The sequence below is a fragment of the Aulonocara stuartgranti genome (genome assembly GCF_965226115.1).
Source record: "Aulonocara stuartgranti genome assembly, chromosome: 5".
NCBI classification, from domain to species: domain Eukaryota; kingdom Metazoa; phylum Chordata; class Actinopteri; order Cichliformes; family Cichlidae; genus Aulonocara; species Aulonocara stuartgranti.
The window spans coordinates 33,044,826-33,067,968 of record NC_138943.1 but is presented as its reverse complement, the minus strand read 5'-3'; the positions used below and the strand labels follow the sequence as shown (position 1 = coordinate 33,067,968).

Below are 23,143 nucleotides of genomic sequence, written 5' to 3'. Positions count from 1 at the left end.
CAGCAGGGGGTTGCAATCCATAATGGAGGACTTGTCAGGACTCAAAAGCGGATTCATAATGATATCTTTGACAACAGAATTCCTGACTGCCAATGAGCCCCTGCCTGACAGTGAGCTGAGCCAAATAAGAAGCCACAGAGGTGCACAAAGTGCCTCCCTGCAAGGAAATGATGTTTTCTCACATTTTTATGGACTCTCAAAACAGCGTCCACGTGATTATTTAAAGATAATGTTGAAAACAAGAGGAAAAACTGAAGCTTTTGAAACAGCTTTCTGGGCAGTTAGAAAAAGTCTTTCATCTTTTAACTCATTCTTTTCTTTTCTGTTCTTTTTTTTTTGCTCCAGAGATGTGTAATAACCCTGTGCTGCTTTCCTTGTGATAACACAGCCCAAGTTCATGGCTCTTTCCTGACATTATTATTACGCAGTGCCAAATTGGATGTGTCTCAGGAGGGAGAGATGACATTCAAATATCCCGTCCAGCTCTATTCATTATGGCCAGTGTAAGTTTTCCTCCAACTGGGAACCAGGTGAGCGACTCTTCTCTCAACTCTCACCTAATCACCTCCCCGGAGAGATCGGGTTTCTGCGGAGATGACGCTGTTGTGCGCATGACATTCAGATTTTTATTTTTTTCAGTCATTAAGGTCAAATCCATTACAAAAAAAGTGACTTTAATGTTCAGTAGAAGCTTTTTATTTGTAACAGGCAGGCAGTTTTGGACAATATCTTCAGGGTATTTTGATGTTTTTTTAATGCGCTTTCCATTATACTTTCAATGGAAATAGGAGCTGGCGACAGCTACTCAATAAATATCCACTTATGTTTTTTCAGGTGGTGTGATATTACCCTAAGGTGCCATAGCAGTTGTGCAAGTTATTGACTCTGTTTAACTGAAGTGCTTTCTTCCGCTGTTACGTCCCCTAAAACTATATTCTCAAACTTGCAAACATGGATGGAATTTCATTTTTCCTGAAAGACTACACGGCATACGTCGCTATTTCGCGTCAATCAAATAAATGACCCAAAGTCGCCCACGCATTTTTAGGTTTTCAATTGCCTTTAAGTGTAATCCCAAAGTGGATGCACTTAGCTCGCATTTCTAAATTAGCGTGTCCCTTTTTTTTTTTAACACAGAAAGGCTCCCTAAAAAAGCAAAGCAGAGGTGGCTGGAATGCACAAGATTCACCCATTTCCTACTGAAAAATTATTGGAGCATGTCCCTCTGGCTAGAAGTATGTTAAGTGGGCTGAGACACTATGTACCAATCATTTGGTGGTAACAAAAGGCAAAGAAAAATGTAAATGGAAGACTGTTTTGACCTCTGGTTTCCGAGGAGAACAAGTGGGATGTAGGTCTGAGAGTAATACTGAAGTGTCTTCAACAGAGAGAATGAACACCATTGCTATTGCCTGGCTGGATTTCTAAGCCTCCTTCCTCCTCTGCATTCTGGAAGTGAGAAATGTGAGAGTTTTGCATGTCAGGTCAGTTTTGGATGTTGCTCTCAAATCCCTGATAATTAAATAAAATATCACAGTACAGATTTGTATAGACACAGAGTCTCACAAAGAGTTTTCATTTATATATGTTATATTATTTAATATCTTCAGAGAATAACATGTACATGTTTGAAGTTGCTTCTCTTGAACTAATTATTTTTAGAAGTAATTATAAGTGTCCTGTATTAACCTAATAAGCAGCGGCTCGACTGAGAATTTATTTCACTTGTTCAGTTATTTTCATTTTAATTATCCTGATTTTTTTTCAGTGATGCAAAACTTTTTATTTAATCATAGTCCAGGGTTCGTATGTGTGCTTGAAATCCTTGAAAATGCTTGGATTTTAATGTTGTCTTTTCAAGGTTTGAAAAGTGCTTGAATTTCAGATGTGGTGCTTAAAAGTGCTTGAAAGTGTAACTGTATTTCATTCACCACAAATCACTATCTGATTGAACAGTTTTCTTATCAGATAGAGAAATAAAATGAGTCGCAAAATGTAGAGGCAAAATTTCCCCGCCTGGCTTCCTTGCGCCTCTGTCTGTTTCAACGTGTGACCCCGCCCCTCCCTCGGACAGTCGGGGATGAGTGCGCTAACATACCTTTAGGTTGTTGTTTTAATGAGTGTTTGATGGGAAACAACAATGGCGGAGTTTGCGCTCTCCAGTCGCATTATAGGTGAGTCCTAGTAAATAATTTTCCAGTATGTGTACGTTACACATGCTATTTTTAAAAAATTATGATTATTATTTTGCTATCAAACTCGCTGGAGAAATGATTGAAATGCACTGAGTGTGATGCAGTATGGCAGCGCTATTATGGAATATGCTGTGAACTTAGCTAACATTACTTAGCAGTGATATGAGTTAATTTACTCAAGTGAAAGCTTTAAACATTAGCCCGATACATAACTAGCTAACTTAAGGCTTTCTGGTTAACCCTCTGGGGTCGACGGACCCAGAGTCTCCATTTCAACTTGGGTCGAACGTGCGGACTTCAAACTATATACCAGTGTTTAAATTGTGTTGATAGGCCACGTAAAACCGGTGTTTTTTGTTTTTAATAAAACAGTGGCGTTTCCTCCGGGAAGAAACGGCAAAAACGGCGTTTTCTAAGGAGAGCGCTAGCAAACACGCTATGCTTGTGAGTGAAAAACAACAGTCATTGGTGAAAAAAAGAAAAAACACTCCTTCCCTATTGGTGGAAAAATGTACCATGTCGACCAATCAAAAAAATGATATGGCAACATGTGGCATTTGGTTGTTTGGGAAGAGAGGGAAGTTTTAGGAGTGAGCGAAAGAGAGAGAGAGAGACAGTTTTGATGCATGAGAAATTTGTGACGTTTACCGTGTTTGGAGTCTCAAGTTAGTGTGTTGTTTTGTGTAGTTAGTGTGTAGTGTAGTTGTTGTTTTGTGTTGTGTGTCAGTTCTACTAGTGAATGTGACAGTTGCTGCAAAAAAGCCACCAAAGGCAGATTGCAGTGTAAACGCTGAGTGACACAGATGCTGTCAGATCTGCAGGTTTATCCCTGTGCTGTTCTCATCTGTGTTATAGTGGACACAAACTATTTTTTGGAGTTGCATAAAAAATTTTTGTGCCTTCTTATTTGATGCAGAGCACCTGATTGTTCTGTAAATAGTTTTAAACGGTTATATGAAAAACGTCTGAGCCTTGGCTGCATTTTTAGGTAAATAGTACCATATAACTTTGTTGTTTGCGAAACTTGTGCATATTTTTGGTTAAGACAGCCCGTCAGCGTCTCTTCTTCCTCAGAAGACTTAGAGACTTCCATCTGCCGCTGAAGGTGCTCAAGAACTTTTACTCCTGCACCATCGAGAGCGTCCTGACGGCAAACATCTGCACCTGGTTTGGGAACAGCACCAAGCAGGACAGACGAGATCTGCAAAGAGTGGTGCGCTCAGCCGAACGCATCATTCAATCAGAGCGCCCTGACCTGCTGTCCATCTACACCAAGCGGTGCAAGTCCAAAGCTAGGAAGATTATGATGATTGACCTCTCCCATCTCAACAATGGACTCTTCTCACTGTTGAGGTCTGGGAAGCGCTTCCGCTCCCTTAAGGCCAAAACAGAGAGAATGAGGAGGAGCTTCTTCCCCAGGCTATTCGGGCCCTGAACCAGGTGTAGGACTGGACTCTCACACACATCACCACACGCACCACCACACATTTCCTATAATCCTATATTCCTATTCCTATAATTTCTAATCTTTATAATCTTTATAATCTCTTCTGCTATTTGCACATTCTTTACTGTAAATTCCTAAGTTAATTTGTAAATTTTGTAGTAAACTGTAAATTGTAAATATTGTAAAACTTTTCTTCTGTCATTTAATGGTCGGGCATTGTACAGCTACAAGCATTTCACCCCCATGTCATACTGTTTATGGGTGTGTGTGTGTGTGACAAATAAAATTTGAATTTGAATTTGAATTTTTAAAAATGTACAATTTCTATTTGCATTTCAAGTTATGAAAATGATTCGTTAAACATGCTTGTGCTTTTTACAGTCAAAAATATCACTTTCTACTCATGATTTAAATTTTGTCTCAATTTAGATAAATTGTGCTGATACAGTTTGTCAAAATGAGAAAATAACAGATTGGCAAGTGTGGTGGGGCGTGGTTTGCGGTGCCGTGCAGGGAGGGCGGACGCACCTACACGGCATCCTTAATCACGCCCGCCTAGTTAAAAACACGGGGACTCAGGGGTTTGGGGTGTTGTGGTGTGACGTGAATTAAATAAAGATGACTCTGAACGTTGCTCCGTGGTCCCGCCGTGCCTTATTCACGCCACAGCAAGATAAACAGTTTTTAAAGGTGAAATATAGAGGCCAAATCAAAAGTAGCCAAAAACGGCCAATTATAACCTGGACACCAGCTTTTTGGAGTATTTGAAATAATGGTAATATGAGGGAGCGATCCATATGGTCACAAAGAATAGCCACTTGTTTCTGTGCTACCAAAGTTCCCCGGCTTTCATTCAAAATGTGTTTATCGTCAGCACCTGCAAATTAAACTACTTAAAACGCATAAATAAATAAATAAATAAATAAACTTCTAAAGAAAAACCCAAAAAACAAAACAAAACTCATAAATGTCTTCAAGCTCACACTGAGGCCTGTGGAGCACTATCAGCCACAGAGACAGTTCACACATTTATATGTGTTTATATATGAATATTTCACACTTTAAGGCTGCCTGTTTATTTAAGGGAGATGAACAAAATACATTGGATTTGTACATAATAATATCACAGATGATAAATTCAATAGATTTTAAGTAGATGCTTGTGCATTCTTAGTCTTATATGTTGAATTGAACTATGTGATCTGTTCAAAGCCTCCCAGTCAGTGCTGTTCTGCAGTCTGACTGTACATGATGTTATTAGCACAAACATTTTAAAAGTGATCATTTAGGACTTCAGCAATAATACAGGCAGCAATGTAGTTAGCAATAAAACAGTTTTATTGGGAATTAACTTAAAAAACAAACAAACATCTGTCTCCTATTTTTTGTCACACAGGAAAGAAGCATCAATATCTGATGAGAAGACTTATTTATTTCTTTTTCTTTTTTTGGGGGGGGGGTCAACAGGAGAAGAATATCTCTAACAGGTTGATTTGTTCACATTGTCACATCTTAAATGTTAAGTGAAATGTGCATTTTGAGTTTTTACACTATGTATATAAGGCAACCATTTCCTTTTGCAGTATTTTTGTGTGGTTCATTTTTCTATTTCTTGACAAAAGGTGAGCAAAGGTGTTTAAGTTCACCTAGGATGGTTTGTTTTAATTTTCACATGGTCTTACTGAGGTGATGCGAATTGAAACATGCATTCTTTTGGGGGGGCGCATGTGCTGGAAAAGCTTGAAAAGGGACGTTGAAAGTGCTTAAAAAGTGCTTGAATTTGACCCTGAAAAAGGCGTATGAACCCTGATAGTCGACAAACTTGGGGATGCCGCTCAATGTAAAGCTTTTATTTCTGCTGTGGGTTTGGATTCCAAGGTGCTTTGCCTCTAATAGCAATAGTACATAATGTCAACTTTTTTTCCCCAGGGTATCAATGTACACATCCTGCAGTGTTAACATCATCCGTTCATCAGTTCTTTATTTGATCCCAATCACAGTAAAGGGGATTAATGTTCCTTCCAGCTGCTCGGCAAACTTTCTTCTCTGCCTGTCCATCTATCACCATTCAGACGACGAAGATCTGAATGACTCAAACTGTGCTCATCAGAAACTTCTTCAGTTATTACCTTAAAGCACAAAAGCTAACTTAACTTATCAGCTATATGCAGAGGAATGTATATAGCTGATATAGTTAGCCCCCGCAGGATTAAGACAAAAAAAAATGTATTTCTGACTTCTTCCTCTTTCTGTTTCTTTGCTGTTTTGTTTACAGCTATTATTCACAGCTATACTTGAACTTTCTTGGAAGATAAGACGGCAGTTTGCAACATGCAAACGTAGGCTTTTTTATTTTCCTCACTTTGGGAACTGTGTACTTTTACTTTACTGCATTCGAGAGATAAATATTCTACATTTTGCTCGGACACAAGCTCTGTACATTGTTTCTTTAAAGAGTGAAATCTGACGCACTTTACTTCACATAATATGATGTTATCATTCTAGATGTAAAAACCCAAGGGCATTTTCCATGGAAATTAGCCTGAGCCAGTCTACCTTTCTCTCATACTGGGATATATGCGGAACAGTCTATATACAGAGTGTAATACACTCGGTATCAATTCTCCCATTTTCTTCTGTTTAAGGTCACGGGGAAGGTGGGTAAGGTGTGCAACATCTAGTGGGATAGTGAGAGACAACTATTCACACATATGGCCAATTAAGAATCACCCAATAACCAAATAACCACCCTGTGCTTATCTCTGCACAGGGTGAGAACGCCACACAAGGGGAACAAAGGCCTTAGCTGACCAGCGGATTTTTACCAAGGACCTTTTTTGTTGTGACATGGCCGTGTTAATCACTGCACTATTTTTGTGTATGCATATATAAGCTTGTACTACATTCTTATGATTCTACTTACACCTGGATTTGAGAATTTCAAGACACTGTAGATTAAGACTGTGGAAAAACCATATACAACACTGATTAGGAGTGGTATAAGAGAAGCATTACTTTGCAATAAATACTTTTAAAGTTGACAATAGTAATTTTTATCTTGATGTGAAATGTAATTATACTATTCAAAATCAAATCAAATCAAAATCAAATCACTTTTTATTGTCACATCACATGTGCAGGCACACTGGCACAGCACATGCGAGTGAAATTCTTGTGTGCGAGCCCCACAAGCAACAGAGATGTGCAAACACAACAACACAAACGAGCAAAATACAAGAATGGCCAACCTGAAACTAATAAATATATGTACAATATATAATAGTGTATGCATTTCTGGATGTGTATACTAAATATTTTCCTACGTGTGTGTGTGTGTGTGTGTGTGTGTGTGTGTGTGTATACACATTTTTACAAATTAAATAGTAAAAAAAATAAAATAAAATAATAATAATAATAATAAAATATATAAAATATACAGAGTTGAATATGTGCAAAACAAGTGGCATTTATATACAGTGTGGAGTGCATAATGTTGAAGTTCCAGTAGTGAAGCTGAGGTGTCTATGACGTGTTCAGCAGTCTGATGGCCTGATGGAAAAAGCTGTCTCTCAGTCTGCTGGTACGGGACCGGATGCTGCAGAACCTCCTTCCTGATGGAAGCAGTCTGAACAGTTTATGGCTGGGGTGACTTTTATTCCTAAAATCAATAAAGTGAATTAATAGACCAGGATCTAGTATCTGTTATGTTTTACACCTACTCTACAATTTTCCCAACTGCAATCATATCTAAGCACCTAACGCTAAGCCGTCTCCGGAGAGGAACATTCCACTGCAGGAGATTTTATTGCTTTGCAGGTGTCACAGCCTAGCAGAAGCACACGTGTTCGACATAAAAACGACCCTGGAAATTCTCGCCATAATTCTAAAAAATCTGTGGTTATAAGATGGTCCCCCAGCCACGCTCACCCGGTGACCTCGGGCGTTGTTGGTGATGAAAAGAAGCGGCCCGGTCTGTCATCTCCAAAATAAATCCCTGTGTTCCAATGTGCCCCAGCAGCAGACTCACGCCGCCTTTTAATAAAACACACGCGCACGTCCGCACAAACATTGCACACGGGGTCTCGAGGTGATAACAGGATTTTATAAGTATTGATTTACACGAGTAATTTGAGGCCATCCTACATACTGTGCATCAAAAGTCTCTGACATCGGTGCTATCTGTTTGAAATAAGGCGATCTATCACGGCACAGAAGAAAAAATGAAAGCTGAAAAGACTGGAGAAAACACTGCAGCTGAGGATTCATTAAGCTTTGATTTTTTTATGCAGTTTCCTCCTTTTTTTCAGTCACAGCAGCCACTATTCTCCTGAGAGCCTCTCCGCTGACGCTCTGTTTGTCATTTAAGCTAATGAAATTAATCTCAAAGTCATCATATCTTCTGCAGTTTGTTTACCTTCAAATGTACACAACCTTTTTCCTTCAGCACCCACTGCACCTTTGGCACAAACTACAGCAACATCACGTAATTCCACAGAGTTCCCTTTCAAAGGGAGCAGCCTATTTCATATTTATACCTAGTGAAGAGCGAGGTGTACTTTGCTGCGCTTTTGAGCGAGAGATTTCCCTAGCCTCTCACAAAAATGCTGCCACTTTTTAAACATTCAAGTCATGGTTTGCTAAGGTGCCTGCTGTCAATTTTATTTATAAACCTCCCTGGCTTGTTCTTTCATTCAGGCAGAGGCTCTACCACACCCTCCATCCACCACTCGTCTATTGGCATGAGAGATGAAGACACCACCTACGAGGCGTTCTCAAAGGCAAAGGGTAAACACGGCTCACGACGGCACTTAATGCAATCACTGGGCAAAGAAACACATGCCTCAGCAACATAGAGCTTCGAAGCTCTGTGAGGTGTTAAGGTGAATGAAAATGTCTCGCTACATCCTGTGATTTTAGAAGTGTGTAATTCTTCCAGATCCACATTCCAGAGATTACCCCCCCTGCTCCCTCGGCCCAGTATTTGCCTCTCATACCGCACGAGGCAAGGCTGGGAGGGCGTGATGGCTCCCTGGCTGTACGTCAGACAATAGACTATGTAACTCACAAACCACGGTGATGGTTCCCTGTGCAGGAAGGCAAGATAGAGAGAAGCCCCCATAAAACAGATAGATACCCCGGAGAATGCCAGAGGAACACTCAGAGTGTGGGATTTTAATGACATAATGAGGGCAGTTGCATGCATTTCCTATTAATTTGCTGTTTCACTTTATGCGAGAAGAATAACAGCAACCATGCGAGTGTGTGAGACTGAAGTAAAGATGTATTGCACAGTGGTGGTCATCACAGAGGATCTTGTTAGGCTAATATGAATTGTACTTTTATGAACCCTGCTATTCTCAGTGGTGCCGTTTTATACCTTTGCAACCAAAGTTGTTTTGCTGCTTCTTTCTGTGTCTAATAATAATGTTTCCACAGGCCTCGATGAAAAATGGACAGGTGGAGGATGCCCATCTCTCTCTCTCTTTTGGTAAACCTTTAAGATTTATGCTGCCTTAAGAACTTAGGATAAATCGGTCTACATCTTAAAGTATAACAAGAACATGCATGATAACAGTAGCAGCAGAGTATAGTGGACTGTGCAGTTCTATAAAAAGTAAAGTGCACCCTTTGATTCAGTAGCTTGTAGAAAAACCTGTAGCAGCAATAATCTGAAGCGATAGTTTTCTATATGACTGTATCAGTCTCTCACATAGTCTTGGAGGAATTTAGCCCCACACTGCTTTACAATGTTGTTCCAGTTTATTGAGATTTTTTTTATGCATACCTCGTTTAAGGTGCCAACACACTAGAAAGGCCTTTGACTGGCTCATTGAAATACCTCGATTTTGCTGTTTTTCTTCAGATCTTTGTCCTGTTGCATGGCACAGTTTCTGCCCAGCTTTAGCTCTCAGACAAATGGCCTCATGTTTGACTGTAGTATACTTCGGTATACAGAGAAGTTCCTGGTTTATTCAGTCACTGCAAGATCTCCAAGTCATGTAGCTGCAAAATAAGCCCAAATGAACAGTCTTCCATCGGATATGTCTTAATATTGTGCTGATACACTTTGGCTTTCACTTAGTGTGATGCACTTTTCTGTCTGTTCCAATGCTGACGTCTTTTAGTACCTGCTCAATTCATCAAAATATCACATATTTCCATAAGTGCTCTAACGTTTTCGGAGAGTTTATTTCTCGATCAAGTAACGAGGACAACGATGTGACCGTTTCAGGAGATGATAAAATATTTCTTAACACCCCGACAGCTTGCTGAAGAATTCGAGTTTCTTCTCCCCCCTCCATGCTATCAGACCCTTGAAAGTGACCCGCGCGTGCTTCTCAGCCAATCACAGCGGTAGAGACACCCAGCCTTCCGTTTCCATTAAACTTCCGTTTCCACTATACTCTTTCATTCACATACATTATTCTCTTGCATACATATATTTTCTTCAGACATGTATGCATTCTCTTCTTACATGCATATATTATTTGTGAGATTAAATGCATATTGAATGCATGTAAATGGGAGCAAAATGTAGGAATGCATAAATGAAAATGCATGTATGTTAGAGTGCAAATGTGTAAATATGTACATTAAAATACATGTATAAGAGAGCACAATATTGCAATGTGTATGTTAAATATGTGTAAACATGAGAATAAAAATATCTATAAAAATTAAAATAAATCTATGTGTGTGAGTGAAAGTATATGTATGTGAAAGAAGAATGTATGTGTGTGAGAGTGAAAGAATGAATTTTGGCTTGTACGGCCCCTCATAGTATCATGTTAACACACAACTGAATCACTGAACACTCCAGACCTGCAGACTATCAAAACGTTTGTGCCTTTATAGCCACGCTTGCGGATGCTCAGTTAATCAGTCCCCCTTGATCAGAGGCACCATCCTTACCCTCTGAATTCCTATATCAGGAGTAACTGTGTACACAGTAGATTGTATAAATGAAGTATATTTTAATCTCACATTAACGTCAATACACCCAACGGTAACGTGATCCATTATGTTTTGTCCTAATCCAAGTTGGTTGCCATGTCATAACATTAATGTGGAAGCAAGCATGAGCCTCAGTTGCCCTAACTAGGTCACCAGAACGACTGTACAAGAATAATAATAATGGATTGCATTTATATAGCGCTTTTCTAGGCACCCAAAGCGCTTCACAATTCCACCATTCATTCACTCTCACATTCACACACTGGTGCAGGCAAACCACAGTTGTAGCCACAGCTGCCCAGGGGCAGACTGACAGAAGCGAGGCTGCCATATCGCGCCATCGGCCCCTCTGGCCAACACCAGTGTTGTTCAAGTTACTTGAAAAAAGTAATCAGTAACTAATTACTGATTACTTCCCCCAAAAAAGTAACCCCATTACTTTACTGATTACTTATTTTCAAAATTAATTAATTACTTAGTTAGTTAGTTACTTTTTAAAAACACGATTTACAACCTGAATAGGTGATAAAGTGATAGATCTTCAGCCCAATTTTACTTTTTCTGCATAATCCATCATACAAAATGTAATCAAATGGAAAAGTCTCTTTTTTTAACTTGTTTTATTAGTTTTAATCTTTTAACTTTATGCATCAAGCAAAAATTTAATTATATGCAACATTCTCTGACTGGAAGAAATTTGTTTAACATTTAAACCTATTTTCTGCACATTCCAGCACATAAAATAAAATATTTTTTGTGTTTACACTCACTCTTTCAAATAGATGCAAGTAAAACACAGCAGAAAATAAATAAAGTCAAAGACTCAGCGATCCTGTTGCTCTATTTTCACCTGTATAGCAGGAGTGGGGGTAGGCAGAGGTTTGCCCTGGTGCAGGTGTGCCGCAGCGGTCAGTTGAAGGATCCGCGAGTCTCTCTTTCCCATTACGTGGTAGCGCACTCGGTGCTTGCTTGGAAGTTTAGGGGGTTTTTTTCGCTGTAAAAAGAAGTTTTCTTCCCACGCAGTGAACAGCGGACACTAATGTTTTTGTCACTTTTTACGGAATCAAACTCAAAGTAAGGTCAGTACTTCCACGCTTTAAACGCTGCACGCTCATACTCTCTCCCGCATTCGATATATGATCCATTGTTGATCTGCACACAGCTGTTGCCACGAACGTCGCACTCGCTTACGTCATTGTCATGAGACATTCTCGCAAAAACATCACGGTTTTAGTAACGCAGCGTTCTTACGGGAAAGTAACGGTAATGTAATTACCGTTTTTGCAATAGTAATCCCTTACTTTACTCGTTACTTCAAAAAACATAATCGGATTACAGTAACGCGTTACTGCCCATCTCTGGTAGGCGGTAGGGTAAAGTGTCTTGCCCAAGGACACAATGACCAGAAGAGAGAGAGCTTGGGGATCAAACCAGCAACCTTCCGGTTACACATGAGCTTCCCAACCACTTGAACCACGGTCACCCCCGTAAGTCTAACAAAAGTAGAGCAGAGTGAGTTCAATTAGTACAAAGTTAGTTCCCTTTCTTTCCTCGTGCTTAACCTTCACACTGTTTGCTTCTGCATCGGATATATGCTGTGCAATAAATAAGACGTCACTGAACAAATACATTAAAAGTGAATAGCTGATTAGATGGCTTACATCTTAAGAATGGTCGCTTTGATATATTGCAAGCTTAAGTATTGCTATTGAAGAAAAAGCTCTTGTGGCATTATAACTACTGCACTTTATCCCTCCTCGGCTCAAGATTGTGAAATTTCAACTATGTCAAACATATTAGTCGTAAGTGTTCCTGAGTCAGTGTCGGGAAACACTACATAACCCACCAGCCCAGACTCTAAACTATATTTCTGCAATATTGTTGGTGGGAAGATATTAATTATGTAAGACATATCACTTTCAAAGTTCAAACAACATCTTTCTCTTGTTGGAGCCCTTCTGGACTAATTCAGTCAGATTTCCAAGTAACTATCAGAGGTGTATTTTTTCTTTATTTAGTGCTCTATGTACAGTGTATGTACCACATGCAGTAATATGGTTCTAATAGTTAAGGTTTAAGGTTATGGATTTAGGTAAATTAATTTAAGCAATATAGTTTCCAACAAATGTGACTAAAAGCCTGTCCAGTATCAGTTAAAGCTGGGCTGAGTGATACCGTTCTGGCTTGACTGATTACATAAAATGTAAATTAACAACTTTTCAGAATATTATTATGAAATCAGAATATTTGATCAGAATTAACTACAGTGTAGAAAATTTGCATAGAAAGCACAAATTTTGGGCTTACGTGCCGTCACATGATAAATCTGAACATGTTTCTATTCTGAGAAACTGTTTTGCAAAAGCAGCGAAACGCCTGTTTGACTATTTTGACCCTTTGCTTACATTTACATTTATTCAATGTAACTAAAGTAAGGTTTCTCATTAGGATCCTATTACTGGATCATATTTACTGATTCATTAATGTGTATATCACTGCAATGTTGCAGGTGGGGATGGTTGCTTTTACATTAATGAAATACATTAGGGTTTCTGTCTTTATCTACGTGGGCGATCCCAAAAGTAAGGTCTCCAAATCTATGGTGACGTAGGGAAACTGTTCTTACGGCTGTTGGCCACATTGTTGTGACTGGTGCTTCCTCCACTCCCAAACAAGTATGTGCAGCTTCACTGGGATGCTCAATCTTGGCTTGGCAGCCCTATGAAAATTGAGCTCCCGTTGAACGCTACCGCCAAGTGTGAAGTTCGTGCCTTTAAAGTGATGTAAATACTATAGAAAAGAAATGGTTGTTTGTATTTCTAAACATATAGGAGGTCTTACTTTTGGGATTGCCCTCATATAATGACATCATTTAATATTAGATTTAGATTCAAAAATATGCAAAGTAAGCAAAACCTTTGAAATAAATGACGCTGAATACAAAGTGTAATATCTTCATCATAAATTTTATCGGGTAGAAATGGAAAGTAGCATAACATAGTAATATTTAAATAAACTTTAAGCATGGGGGTACCAGGTTTGTTATTCATGTGGAAAGCACCTTTGGACCCTGATTGTTCAGTGGATTCAAATGTAGTTGCACCCCTGCACCTCCTCAAAGAAAACAATGCAGGAGCCTAATCTACTTCCAAAGGAAACGTTGGCGAGTCATGTGTTTTGTCATACCAGGTGTATGGCATGTTCAGTCAGAAATCTGCTGTAAGGAGGTTTTGCTATGAGTTCCAGGTTGAACAACAGGTTTTCATGAAATGGTGTAAAACACTGTGGGCAACAGGGTCACACTTCAGGCGCAACCATGAATCAGCAGTAAACCCTGCTGTATGTAAAACAACTACCTTTGGTTCAATACTTGTGTAAAATAACAGCGTGGTTGACACACTGCCATTCATATTTCCAAATTCATTTTTTTCAGTTGCTCTTTACTTGAGGTATTTTTGTGCACCTTTTTCTTTGAAATAGGCTCAAATTATTTTATTAGATTCAAGTCAGGTGACACTTTTCTAGGACATAGTTATTGTTCTTTCTTTTCTTTCTTTCTTTTTTTCCTTTTCTTTTTTTTGTTGTTGAAAATATTAAATAATCTTCACCAGTGTGCTATGGAATGTAATCATAGAATATATGGTGCCATCTATAACTGTCATCTCCCCAACTCCTTTTGCAATCACACAGCCCTTTATGATCACACTCCCACCTGTGTGCTTCAGTGTGGGGTCTATGAATTCACTGTGGTCAAGCTGGACAGGCTCACATAACTCTGCTGGACCCCATTTGGACAGAACACATTTGACTTGGTCTTATCTGGCCAAAGAGTGTATCCTGATATTCATGTTTGTAAGAAAGTTTTATGTTACAGTTATGTATGTGTGAGGAAAATAAAGGTAAAAAATCCTTACTTTTTAATTTTATTTGTTTATTTATTTTATAGAGGCCTTTGCACTTGTTTGAGTGGTCACAGAAATTAAAGCACTTGTCACTAATCTGATTGGGTTTTTTTTTTTCAAGTAGAGCACTCACATTAGTGCAGCCTCCATGGCCCAGATTTATAGAACTTTATTCGTCCCATACTATTTTATAGTTTTACAGCCAAGTTTTATCAGTCAGAATCGTCTGGCTTTTCCACCATGCAGATGGACAACGGTCATATTGAAGAGTGTACTCAGTTAAATATCAGCTATCATAGATTTTCTAAACTCTGTCAGAAAGTAGAAACCGTGAATGCACCTCTAGATGATATAAGCAAAAAACCAAAACACAATATCAAACATGGTTAACACTTTTTTTTTTTTTTTACATATTAAAAAAAATCAGTTCTTAGTACTGTTGGCACACACCAACACCAAAAAGGGTTCAGATCTACTGGCACCTGTTTGTGTGGCTTCCTCCCACAGTCCAAAGACATTGATGTTAGGTTCGCTGCAGACTGTAAGTTGACTGTAGGTGTGGATGCAAGTATAAATGGCTGACTGACTCTGTGTGACATTGGTGTCCCATCCTGGGTTAACTCCAGCTCACACCCTATGATAGCTGAGATAAGTTCCAACCAAACCAGGACCCTAAACTGGAAGAATAAAAAAGATGGAAATTGTTATTTATTGTCAGTTTCAGGTCAATAAAATTTATTTTTGAGACTTCAAAATTAACAGTTTATGGACTTTTAATATTTGTAACCTTGACTGACTATTGCAGTTGTTTTAATCTATTTACATCCTTCATTACACACACACACACATCACACCCCAAAAAAATTAAAAACCATAAACATGAAAACAACTATGAAAGAGACTTAAAACAATCTGTGCTTAAGCTTCACAGAGTTAAAAGGTTAATACCTATACACATTCACAGTATGTATTTTGTATTTAGAGAACCTTATATTACATAAGTTTAACTTTACAACAGTTGAGTGTTCCAGCCTGTTAAAATAAAACTGCTGTATAAGCAGTTTTGAGAAAATAGACAATCTGGATATGATATAGGCAGATCCCATTGCAGCTTGAGTGTTCTTGTACTGAAGGGCCATCTATAAATTGTTTTGGCCTCAACTGCCAGACACGTTTTTGAGTCTCTGAAAATACAGGGAGTGCAGAATTATTAGGCAAATGAGTATTTTGTCCACATCATCCTCTTCATGCATGTTGTCTTACTCCAAGCTGTATAGGCTCTAAAGCCTACTACCAATTAAGCATATTAGGTGATGTGCATCTCTGTAATGAGAAGGGGTGTGGTCTAATGACATCAACACCCTATATCAGGTGTGCATAATTATTAGGCAACGTCCTTTCCTTTGGCAAAATGGGTCAAAAGGAGGACTTGACAGGCTCAGAAAAGTCAAAAATAGTGAGATATCTTGCAGAGGGATGCAGCAGTCTCAAAATTGCAAAGCTTCTGAAGCGTGATCATCGAACAATCAAGCGTTTCATTCAAAATAGTCAACAGGGTCGCAAGAAGCGTGTGGAAAAACCAAGGTGCAAAATAACTGCCCATGAACTGAGAAAAGTCAAGCGTGCAGCTGCCAAGATGCCACTTGCCACCAGTTTGGCCATATTTCAGAGCTGCAACATCACTGGAGTGCCCAAAAGCACAAGGTGTGCAATACTCAGAGACATGGCCAAGGTAAGAAAGGCTGAAAGACGACCACCACTGAACAAGACACACAAGCTGAAACGTCAAGACTGGGCCAAGAAATATCTCAAGACTGGTTTTTCTAAGGTTTTATGGACTGATGAAATGAGAGTGAGTCTTGATGGGCCAGATGGATGGGCCCGTGGCTGGATTGGTAAAGGGCAGAGAGCTCCAGTCCCACTCAGACGCCAGCAAGGTGGAGGTGGAGTACTGGTTTGGGCTGGTATCATCAAAGATGAGCTTGTGGGGCCTTTTCGGGTTGAGGATGGAGTCAAGCTCAACTCCCAGTCCTACTGCCAGTTTCTGGAAGACACCTTCTTCAAGCAGTGGTACAGGAAGAAGTCTGCATCCTTCAAGAAAAACATGATTTTCATGCAGGACAATGCTCCATCACACGCGTCCAAGTACTCCACAGCGTGGCTGGCAAGAAAGGGTATAAAAGAAGAAAAACTAATGACATGGCCTCCTTGTTCACCTGATCTGAACCCCATTGAGAACCTGTGGTCCATCATCAAATGTGAGATTTACGAGGAGGGAAAACAGTACACCTCTCTGAACAGTGTCTGGGAGGCTGTGGTTGCTGCTGCACGCAATGTTGATGGTGAACAGATCAAAACACTGACAGAATCCATGGATGGCAGGCTTTTGAGTGTCCTTGCAAAGAAAGGTGGCTATATTGGTCGCTGATTTGTTTTTGAATGTCAGAAATGTATATTTGTGAATGTGGAGATGTTATATTGGTTTCACTGGTAAAAATAAATAATTGAAATGGGTATATATTTGTTTTTTGTTAAGTTGCCTAATAATTATGCACAGTAATAGTCACCTGCACACACAGATATCCCCCTAAAATAGCTAAAACTAAAAACTACTTCCAAAAACATTCAGCTTTGATATTAATGAGTGTTTTGGGTTCATTGAGAACATGGTTGTTGTTCAATAATAAAATTATTCCTCAAAAATACAACTTGCCTAATAATTCTGGACTCCCTGTATACTGAAGTTAAGCATGGCAAGTCATTTGAAGAACATAAACCTTGACAGGGAAGTTGGTGCATTTTGTGCATGATTAACGATCAAAATTGGATAAATGAATAAATAAACAAGCGTATAAATGCATTGAAATATCATGCAAATCGATATTAACTCAGCTTGGTAGGACATTAAACACACTCCAGGTGTCCCAACAAAGGTAAAGCTGATGTAGTTATTGTCCAATATTCTAAAGTTTGATATGTTCCGAATGTCATCAGAGCTTCATCAGTTTCTGCTGCTGGATGTGCAGGAACACTGAGCATCATTCTGCAATGAGAACCTTTTCTTTCAGAGTCTATGCTCAAAAGCTACATTTGGGGTGATGTGAGTAAACTAGGGGGTTTCAATCAGCAGGCAAGAGATGTTTCTCAGTGTTACAGCTTCATTTGTTGTGTGCTAACCAAGTCTGAACAGGACAGAGAGCTAATTGAAGAGAAGGCTTTAAAAGTAAATATGCTGCCTTGAAAAATGTTGATGACAACATGAAAGAGTCTTATGATTAAGCGGCACTGCGATGTGAAGTTTTGTGTAACAAGGTGGTTGACATTCACTGACACGTTCAGATTGCATTTACATTAAAGCTTTAGCATTTCCAACATTTACTTTTTTAAGACAATGCTATTCACAGAGAAATACTGAACAGGAAAAGATAAAATTCCTACTTCTTTGCCTTTATTTGATTAGGAAATCAAATTTCTCTCAGAGCCAAACTCAGTTAAGGAGTGAAACATACAAAGTAGACAAATCAATAAGAATCTACAATCATGATAACTTCTCAATTCACTTTTATTTATATGGCACCAAATCACGACAACAGTTGCATCAAGACGCTTTATATTGTAAGGTAATCAGTCAATGGGATTGATAGGTGTCTTTAACAATCATTGCTAATACCATCATAATCTCGAGCTTTATTTACACTTTACACAACGAATCCACATTTTCATAATTTTCATAGTTATATTCTCTGAAGAATCAAAGACTTTACTTTCTGGATGTGGAAAGAATGGAAGTGAAAAAAATTAATTTAAATTGAAAAAAACCCTCATACATACAAAACATTGTGGCATGTTGGGAGCAGCTAGTTATCTCCCATCATGCCTCGGGAACATGTGTTGGCAATTAAGATGATTAAACTGTGTATTTACATTAGTTTTGGCTACGTAACTCTTATGACCGTTCCTGTATTCCGGTGTAAATTCACTAATAGTTGTTGTTTAGAAAGAGACATTACACCACGAGTGAGTTCATGTGTGGAGTTATTGAGCCTCTGAAGCACGATGGACTTATTGCTAAAGGGCTCCCTCTTACTTGGGGTGGAATAGCAGTTCAAGCTTTGTGTGAGTTCTGTGTTGCAAGCTTTTGGTCCATCATCTCACTTTTGCTTTTACCAGCTTCATTTACCGTTGTTTCAGCTTCAGGTCAGGCACATAGCTATCATGGAGCTGTCACACACAACACAACGTAAATGTCTTCATCATGTTTCTTTAGGATAATATTGGTAACATCATTCTAACTAGCCACAGGCTCACTAAATTATCAATGAAGTAAGACATTTTATGTACTAGTAAGACAAATGTTATAAGTAAAGCATTATAACTGCCATTTTCAGGAGAAGTTGGTGGTTGGAGTAATTTAAGTTGTATGAGTTGCTGCACTTCTGTCCCATTGACCTGTTTGTTCAAACTCAACTGGACAATCGAGGGCGCAGCTCTGTTATGCTCACCAATGACCAAAGCTGGTCACACTGAAAGGCAAGCAAGCACCTGATCAGCAAAAGTAGAGCCCCAACACCAAAAAATGTTGGGAAACTGTTGATGGATGGATGGAAACTGTATATAATTAAAAAACAGAATCCAATAATATGCAAATATGACAAACCCATATTATATCCACCATAGAACATAGAGAACACTTGTTTAAACTGAGACGAAAAATATAGCAACAAGAAATCTCAAAAAAAATATTGGGATAGGCTCTTGTTTACCACCTTGAGCATCTCCTCTATTTTTAACAACAGGCCATAAACATCTAAGGAACTGAGGAGAGCAGCTGCTGGACTTTTGGGAGAGGGATGTTTCGCTGTTCTCACCTGATAGTGGATTCTAGCTGCTCAACAATGTCTGCTTTGTTGTATTTTTTAATCTCATGATGCTCCAAATGTTTTAACTGGTGAAATGTTGGTACTGGAGAAGTTCAGCACCTGGACTTTTCCCCACAATGCTGTTGTAGTAGATACAATATGTGTTTTAACCAGGGGCGATTCTAGGATTAGAGCTTTGGAGGTGCTGAGCACCCAGAGAGCTGCCCAGCCAGGCAAGATAAATCATATGATTCTTAAATTCATAAAGTCTCTCTGTGCCTGGTCCTCGTCTCAAAACATGACATCACTGTTTTGTACATTTTAACACAATTTAATACCACATTTGTGAAAGAAAAGCAGAACACTTTTTTGAAAAGTCTGTAACAAAACCATCAAATCTGATAAAGGTTATTTAAATGCTGCAAAAGAAGAATGGATTGGAATAAAAAAAATACATATCCTAACCTTAATTACTGGGGGAGAATAATGAATGATGCTCTTAGTAAAAAGTAAACTGAGTGCATTTTTTGGACAGAGATTCACTTTTAATGTGTATGTATAATATAATACAAATACATTAAAAAAAAACTCCCAAAACAGAATAAATTATTACAAATAAAAATCTTTACTGCAGATACTAATTTTGTGTTGTAAGATTTAGGAGTTTCATGCTTTCATAGTGGTACTTGGGAGAGCTTGACATCTTTTCAGGTGTACTGTAAAAAGTTTGAGAAACACTGATAAGTGTATGTGTGCTTTTGGAAAACATTTAAAGCTGCTGTACAGAATCTTTGAAATAAGCTTAAAACATTTTTAGAATATAAACAGAGCATCTGCTTCTCTTTACAGCTCCTCACTCCACCAGGGCTGTTTGGCTCTTTCTGATAGTGTGCAAATGTGGTGCATGTATTGCAGCAGTCATACAGACAGTTGGCCTACCTATTACTGGCTGAGGTTTTAGTAGAGTTGTGGCTGAACCACATAAAAATATATTATTAATTTTAATCTCCCCAATCAATTATAATGTTATGTTGGAATTTTGTTAAAGAGGGTCAAATGTTTCAACCCAGTTTGTTTTGCAGATTCTGTACAGCAGCTTTAATATAGGGAGGACACAACTTCCAGGTTTTTTCTCTTTGTCAGTTCTGTTGTGCCTGTCACTGTTCCCTGTCTGTTTTCTTACCTGGTTCTTCCTGACCTTGTACTTTCTCCTCACGTTCCCCTCTTTCTTCTCTCCCTCTTTGGACTGACAATCATACACAAATAGATTGTATTCAATTAGATGAAAAATTACATTAATATGAAAAAATATAATTAAGATCACTAACAAAAAGTTCTCTCTCAGTGTACTTTCAACCAAAAGGCAAATAACCAAACCACATGAACATCTAATAAAATATATAAATATTGAAACACTGATCCAACATTATTCTTGATTGACGGATCATTTGATTTTACACTTTTAAAATCTAATTTTACCTGAATGTGGCTCCTTTTAAAAAAAAAAAAAAAAAAAAAAAAAAACTTCCTCATATCCATTATGAACCTGGCTGTCTCTCTGTACAAAACACACACGCACACAACAGGAGTTGGGCATTCGGTCAGTTAGCTAGTTAATATCCATTTAAAACAGGACAGTAGTAACAACAATAGGCTACGGAGAATTTTAAGTTTTAAGTTTTAAATAGGCTGTATACATTTCAATGGGAGCAACAGGGCAACATATAGAACGGATTGTAGGGTAGCAAACATCACCGGAAAACAAGTTTTTTTTACACCCAGGTTACCTGGTGTAATGTTTTTCAGTAAAAAGAAACATGGTCTGACTCCTACCTAACTATATAAAGAGTAACTGAAGGTTAAATGCAGCTAACATGTCCTGTTTTAAGCCAGGCACTAACACCTCCGCTCCGCACCGTCTCAGCCACCATCGCTCTGGCAGCAACTGCTCTAGCCAGAGTAGGGGAACGGCGAGCTGGAACAAACCATTTTGGGAAGGAGGGGGGATCTATACTTTTGTTGTTGAAATGTTATGTCTCAACCAGAGGCTGAGCCAGACATTTGAAACACCCGGGGCTTAGCCCAAAAGGGTACGAATGATTTGCTTTGGTACCTGGTCAAACTTAAGCTCTCCTTAGTATGGCTGGCTCCGTTTCTCCAACAGCGCACTCACAGGCAGCAGCTGCCCCGCCCCCTCGCTCAGTCGCTTAGTGCCTGAGCTCGGATCATACCAATATCAGGGGGGATTCACGCACAGTCGTAAATTCCCACAGTGTGCACTATGTGCTTTGAATATTGTGTGTACTTTTTGTTTTATACAGTTGTTAGCCAGGCATCTAACTATGAAAAAATTACACTCCAAAAGACCCCGGGCTTCTGACAAAGCCCAGTAAGCCACCCCCACGCTCCGCCCCTGGTCTCAACCAAGTTCTGTATGCTTTTTATATTTTTAGCAGTGTGTCACACAAAAAGAAAATATTGTCAAAAAAAGTAAGAAATCTTTGGGGGTGCTTTGATTCATTTTTGGGGGTGCTGATTTTAGCCCATTTTTAGCCCCCCAAAAATGGGCTAAAATCGCCCCTGGTTTTAACACTGTCTTGTTGAAATATGCAAGGCCTTCCCTGAAAATGACAGTATCTGGATGGGAGCACATGTTGCTCTAAAACCTGTATTTACCTTTCAGCATTGATACTGCCTTTTCTAGTTGTGCACATTCTAGTTGTGACACAGATGCACTCCCATACCATACTGTATTTCTGTGTTTAATGCTCATTTATTGCTGCTTCTTTGCATGATAAAACTTCATCCTGTGTTTGTGGATGGCACGGTGAGCTGTGCTCAGAGACACTGCTCCTGAGACCACGCAGTGAAAAACAGTGCCTGTTTTTCATTGCAGTGCTGCCCGAGGGCAAGAAGATCACAGCTACCTAGTATATATAGTATATAACATAATCATGACTTGCCCCCTCCTATATCTCTCAGATCTTCATGCTCTGTGCACGCTTTCCTGACAGCTCCTTGTTTCAGACTTGGTGCCACGGGTGTCACACTTTCAGCTGCTCTCTACCTCATCTCTGGATCTCATTACCAGTTCACCTCTGTCAACCAGACTCTAATACATGGTTTAAATCACAGCTCAAAACCCACCTGATTATATCAGACTGGTTTTATAAGCCTCATGTTTTCTATTTAATCCTGTATTTTAAATTTTCTACCTGTTGTACTATTAATCCTGATCTTGTTGTTAATTTTGTGTTATATAGCAACCTTGTATGTTTTGAAAGGCACCACTATTATTATAACCAAGTCTAACAGAAATGTCACAGATCTGAAAGAGTTGACTAAAATTTCAGAGTAAACACACAGAACAGCATGAACAAAGCACACTTCATTGTTACTTTATCTGGTTTTGCTTTCACAAATCCACCATGTATATCGGTGGATAGTCGGTGGAGCACGGACTCTATTTCCTTGAATAAAATAGCCCCGACATGGATGTATTTGCTCAGTGGTGCTTCAATAGCATTTACTACCCTTGCAGATGGCTGCTCTCCTATAGCCTGGAGGAATACAGTCAAGTCTGAGCTGCTTTTAACTGTAAACCAGTGAGCTGGCTTCAGTTGTGTTAGTATTACAAATATCTCGGGGAGAGGAGCATATTTATTTCACCAGCCCTGGCAAATATGAACAAGATAGGACTCAGAACGCTGAAATTTTAAGCTAAAAATGATAGCCTGTGGACACTCTCCTCAGGTTAATAAGACACGAGGAGTTATTTCCAGCCTT

At 39.0% G+C, this 23,143-nt stretch overlaps 1 long non-coding RNA gene across 1 annotated transcript; it reads right to left on the bottom strand.

Moving 5' to 3' along the window:
• Positions 1-13,212: 13,212 nt before the first annotated feature.
• LOC309706287 lies at positions 13,213-21,291 on the bottom strand. Its single transcript, XR_014276706.1, has 4 exons — positions 21,191-21,291; positions 20,837-20,915; positions 20,541-20,603; positions 13,213-15,175 (listed from the first exon to the last, which is right to left on the bottom strand). It is a non-coding gene; the product is annotated as an uncharacterized lncRNA (long non-coding RNA).
• Positions 21,292-23,143: the final 1,852 nt, after the last annotated feature.